The sequence below is a fragment of the Garra rufa genome, chromosome 14 (assembly GCF_049309525.1).
Source record: "Garra rufa chromosome 14, GarRuf1.0, whole genome shotgun sequence".
NCBI lineage: Eukaryota > Metazoa > Chordata > Actinopteri > Cypriniformes > Cyprinidae > Garra > Garra rufa.
In genome coordinates this window covers 30814976-30820922 of record NC_133374.1, presented here as the reverse complement: position 1 = coordinate 30820922, position 5947 = coordinate 30814976, and the positions used below count along the sequence as shown (strand labels likewise).

Genomic DNA, 5947 nt, shown 5'->3' with positions numbered 1-5947 from the left:
GGGGTGGGATTTTTTTGGGGAAAGTTGGGGGAGAGACGCACACTTCGATTAGACTGGATAAACACATGCAGCATCTTTATTGTTAAGAAAATGGTATTCCTAATACATGTCTCGAATATTTTGAATATGTCCAATGCTCCTCTTTCTTTTTGGAATTATTAGACACATCCCAGATAGCAGACCAACACTGAATCAACATTGAATCAATTCTAATGCATCAATCATATTATCATTGAATTAATGTTGAAATTTAACATTGTTTTTTCGTCAGTTTTGCACCCTAATATATGTTATTTCAATGATGAAAAATCGATCAAGATGGTCATTAAATCAACATTTCTTCAACTTAAATTAAATCACTTATTTAACATTGAATTAACATTATCAAATCAATCATGCTTTTTACTTTTTTCCATCAGAGAACATGCATGACTGTAATTAATATGGTTTTGAATCAATAAGTCACTCAAAGTAAACAACATCCTTCAGTTTACATACAAATGTGTTTATTTCTGCCCACACTGTTTGAACAAGAAAATAACATTGAATTCAGGTAAAACAAATTATTATTTACAAAAATCCAAAAACAACAAAAAACTTTGTGGTAACTTCAAAAAATATAGGCCCTGATTCGCAGACAGGGCTTAGCTTAAATCAGGACTAGACCTAGTTAAATTAGGCTATTTAAACAGCTTTTATAAAATGCAAGAGAAAAATACATTACTGGTGTGCACCTGAGACAAATGGCAATGGCAATGACATTTTAAGATCTGTCAGAGTAAGTTATTTTCAGTTAAGAGAGCTTAATAGTGAGTTTAGTTTGGGACTAGCCTTGTGAAATGGGGGACAGAGCTTAAAATACAATGTACATACAGGATATGATAAAATTAAATGAATGACAAAGTGGCCTTAATACATGGAACAGTTAATTCTGAATTTATAAAGCAAATGCCAGGAGAAGAGCCTGTAAAACTGACAACATATAACAAATGTAATCTGCATCTGCAAAATGGAAGTAAATGGAAATTAAAACCATCAAAGCTAGAAACACTAAAATACCACAGACTGAGACATTACCAGTTTGCTGTTCAGGTCTTGAAGTTTTCATGGATTGAAGCTACTTTTCTTATTAAATAAAGATGTCCTGTCTCCTCATTAAACAGTCTGATAAACTCAGGGCTTTCCACCATAAGGCAATGTCCCCAAGCCATACAGGGCCACATTGGAGCCAATGTTGCACTGTCACAGAAAAGATGATATCAATCTGAGGCCTCCTTCTTCTCAGCTTTGACTTCTTGTAAGGCATCTAAAGTATAAAAACAAACAGGATGTTAAAACTGCACAATGGTGTAAAACATTTGATTAGTAGTAGTGTGTAACTGAAAGAAGGTGGGTCCTAAATATTTGGAAATGTGACTTAATGTACTACAAAATTATGTGCAAATTGTAATTAGAATTTAATATGGCAGATGAGTGCGCTTAAAATATTTTTTTTTTCTGTCTCCAAAGTTAAGATCTATTGAAAACATAATTAAGGCTTTTCTCATTAAAGTTAGGTCATTTAAGACTCTTAATGGATTTAAATTTGATCAAACTAAATTTAGGACAAAATGACCCATGTGGACCCTGACTTACCATGCACATCTTGGAGCCTGGTGTCTGTAAATTTAGTTTTTTATTTTTTATTTTTTAGTTCACGCTGATCTTTCAGTCTTCTACTGCCCAGTTCATCTGAGAAGCCGGCTCACAACACAGCATCCTAACACGTGCCTCCAGCAGCAAAACAGCCAACCTAAAAGGGTGTCAGGAACATATTTGCGCAAAAAAAAACAAAAAAAAAAAACATGGAGATGTTACAAATAATTGTCATGGGAATGTAGTTTTTTTTTTTTTTTAAGTTATAAAACATTAAAAACAGCATTCACTTGGTAGATGCGTATTGAATGAAAAACTTGCTTTTGTCAATAAATAAATAAATAAAATAAAAATGAATTAATCTTAAAATGAAAATTACCATCATCTGGCATCTTCACATTAAATGTATCTCTATGGCTCTGAAACCTAAAGATGTCAGAGTTCCGGCCCCTTTACAATTGATACTGAACTGCCATTGTCTCATCTGCATTCAAAGGGAGGGACTTACAATAGTTAAATTGCAAACTGCCTGAGAAAGTACTACATTTGAATTTGAACTTCCTTTGTGACTGTTTAAACAAAAGTATGATCTATATAGTATAAATATGAGTAGTATAAATGATAGACAAACTGATCTCATGATGCAAACATCCCTCTGGGAACTTTTTTGCAAAACACAAAATAAGTTTTTCGATCTTCATACCCAGAGATTCCGCATCCTAAGTCCAATTTTGTGCCAGCTGAGCTACTAATCAAGCTTGTTACAACCGGAAAGTGAAACATATGGAGCTGTAAACATAAATGTGTACGAAAACGATTACAAGTGCTTGCTGTTTTATCGCCTCTAGTGTTAATTCTGTTCAAAACTGCAGTGACATTTTCTTATTGGTACGTATTTCGCGTCACAATTTGCTCAGTTACCCAGATGTGCGGCCATATTAGAGATACTCAGATGTAAACAACAGCATGGATTGCACAGTTAGTGTACTACTGTAATCATTTTTCTGCTAATTTACGTTGTCTAAACCACAGAAAAAAATGTGGAAGGTGCTAAATTATATAGAGAAGGACAAACTAAAGTTAATAGGTGGTAAAGATATGTACGGGCAGTATTAATTAAGATATTAGCCTAATATTTCACCTACCTGACCGGAAATGATAAGAATAAACATGAATGTTGTCAAGATTCTTTTGTCTGGAAATCCTGGTTCAGTTTGGCCAACCACAAACGCCTTCACTGTAAAATGTAACTGATGATCTTACTAATAAAAGTAAGTGATTATAACTTATTTTGAATAAGTTTGTTGACTTTACTAAGTTTAACAAAGTAATGACAACTTTTGTGCACTGAAAGTGATTAAACTAAATAGGTATAATTAAACTTTACTTACAATAATTAGTATTTTGAAATAAGTGGTTATGCACAGTTCCACCAATAGGTAGCGTCGATTTGCGGCAGTGCATCTGACAATGGGAGAACCACATGGAGAGGTGAGTCATCTCGTGTTTGTTATCTTTTTCAGTTGCTTAATATACAGTAATCGACCATGTAATATTCAGAGTAAGTAAAGTAGAGATACATAGCAAGATTGGATGTTATATTTTTTTTATCAAATTGTTGGATTGTGCTGGATTGTGTTAATCGAAATGAGCAGTCTAACATTTGCTAATCACTGCATCTTTGGCTGCATTTTTTTAATCAAGTTTTTGTTTTGAATGGCCTCATTCTTGAAAATTCAGTTAATGTGTAAGTTGTTCATTCCGTTTTGATGTAAATTTTTTGGTTCATGAAAGTGTTTTCTAAATGTTAGTAGGTTTTACACATACTTCCAAGCACATGTAAATTGTGTTTGAAATATACAATGTTTCTGTATTCTTTTAAACAAACTGCTTTTAGTTAAAATTGTGTGCAAAAATATTTTTAACTCTCCCATCCTGCATTCACAACTACTGAACAAAAAAAGAAGAGGTTAATATTGCCTGTGTTAATGCATTTGTATATTCAGTAACTGTTGATAAAACAAACTAGATGCAAAACCAGATGCTGGTGTAATATATTAAACTGTGGATAATCCATATCAGCATCTCAGCTGAAAAACGCTGCACCACCAAAGTGCTGTCACAGTTTGCATATAGACAATTTATTGAAAGGGAGATAATGCTGAGTGAATGGCACACATATGCTATTTAATGATTGTGATTTAATAACAGACACATGTTTGATGGTCAAATCTGTGATTTATAAATAATTTGTGAAATCCAGATGAGCTTTTTCATGAATGTCTGGTTTACGCAGTTTTCCGTAAATTTATTTGTATATTTTCAAGAAACTTTCAAGAATGAGGGCAAAAGTGTGCAGTGCCTGACGAAAACATTACTGATAATTCACTGATTTATATTTGAATGTTATTTTAGATGTATGATGATAATAATACATATTCTTTTACTTGCAGATCTTACTAGATGATGAGACATGCAATGGAAGTGTAAGTATTGTTTTTTCTTCCTGTGAAAAGAGATCTATTCTATTGAAGCATTATCGCATAAATCATGGAAGCTACTCTCGAACTTGTCCAATTCCTTTTACAGATCAAGTCAGAGTTTAATCGAATTACAAGCAAAAACCTCAAGCAAGATTTTTTCTCTGCTCTCGATAAACATGCTTCACGATTTCTGGACATTTTTGAGAGCAAGAAAGGGGCTGTTGGAAAAAGACTCTATGAATTTCTTCAGCAAATCAAACCTGTGGTAAGCTTATCACTTTTCTTTCTTAAACTAAATTGTTACTGTCTTATTAACTAATTTCATAATTTTATGTTATACATACACTATAAAATGTAATTGTATCTTTTTTTTTTCCAGAGCACTGACATCACTGCAAAGCGCAGAGCAGTTCTTCGTGGCCTTCTACTCATTCTTGGAGAAGAAGCCTCTAACTTTTTTTACAACAGCACTGGTAAGTACCTTTACTATAACCCCCACACAAACATCACATTTATGGCGCTTTTCCACTACACAGTACCAGCTCGCCTCGGCTCGACTTGACTCGGCTGTGTTTGGTTTTCCACTGTGTAAAAGTTGTACCTGTACCTCCACAATAGTACCTGGTTGTCATAGCGACCCTGCCGTGACGTAATCTTCTACGCGACACACACCCGCTGTCTGCACCTCCTCGTTTGACCACGGCGTATTCTTCCGAGTTGCCATAATATGTAATGGATTGGATATGTCATGCAATCTCTGGCCAAACTTTTTAAAAATGGCGGGGTTATTCTGGATACTATTGCTGGCGCGTGCAATGATGACACAGTGAATAGTGACGATTCTCTCTGACCAATCAGCAGTCTGCTGTGTTTTCACGTCACATTTTAGTATCGCCTCAGCTCGCTTGGAACCTCGCTGGAAGTGGTACGAAAAAAAGTACCTGGAAGCCGGTACAGGTACAACTTTTACACAGTGGAAAACCAAACAGAGCTGAGTCGAGTCGAGCCGAGGCAAGCTGGTACTGTGTAGTGGAAAAGTGCCAATAGGCATTCGATTATGTTTTAGGCAACTCCTTAATTTGGACCAGATAAGTAAATTCTGCTTTTGTTTCACATTTCTTAATCAAGCCCTTGTACTGTTCATTTTGTCAAATTTCTACAATATACTTTAACAACAATTTTTATTAGTTGTACGTAGAACATGGCCCAAGAGATGTTCCTGATTCTTTAGGTGACATATACTTTTGTGAGATTTCCCATTTATAATGTAACAAGAATTGTAATATTGCTGTTCCTTTTTTTTAATTAGGACTGTGAATGTGACACCCCAGATTTCCATTGGGATACTGACTGTGATACCAGAAGATAGCCAGGATTCCCCATAAGCACTGCATTTGGAGGCTTCAAACACCGCAATCATCTCGGAAGGAATCATCGTGATGGATGATCTTGAGAATCTTCCATGTGTCTACTTTTTGGGCTGATATATGCACTGAATTTGGAGAACCCTCCACAGCTCAAGAACACCTTTGGTTTTATTCTGATAGTGTTTCTCTCTCTTGGACACAAAACCAAAACTACAGTCACTTAACAACCTGCTGCTGATGTAAGTTGAGGCTGTTTGAGATTAACATGAGTAAAAATGTGTTTTTTGTTTATCAAAAAACTGTTTACAGAGTTGGGTCATCTGACTTTGTTTGGTACGCTGTAGTACCTGAAGAGATTTAATATATAATAAACTGTTAAACTCAAGTTCAGTTGTTGCTTTTTGTCTTAACTTATTGTTTTTAGTTTAGCTTACTTGGGATTTTTAAGGCAATCGGTTTCCT

The 5947-nt window shown here is 34.8% G+C and overlaps 1 long non-coding RNA gene across 1 annotated transcript; it reads left to right on the top strand.

Annotated features, from left to right (window-relative positions):
• The first annotated feature begins 3663 nt into the window (after positions 1-3663).
• Positions 3664-5682, top strand: LOC141284237 (uncharacterized). Its single transcript, XR_012338386.1, has 3 exons — positions 3664-4383; positions 4498-4591; positions 5428-5682. It is a non-coding gene; the product is annotated as an uncharacterized lncRNA (long non-coding RNA).
• Positions 5683-5947: the final 265 nt, after the last annotated feature.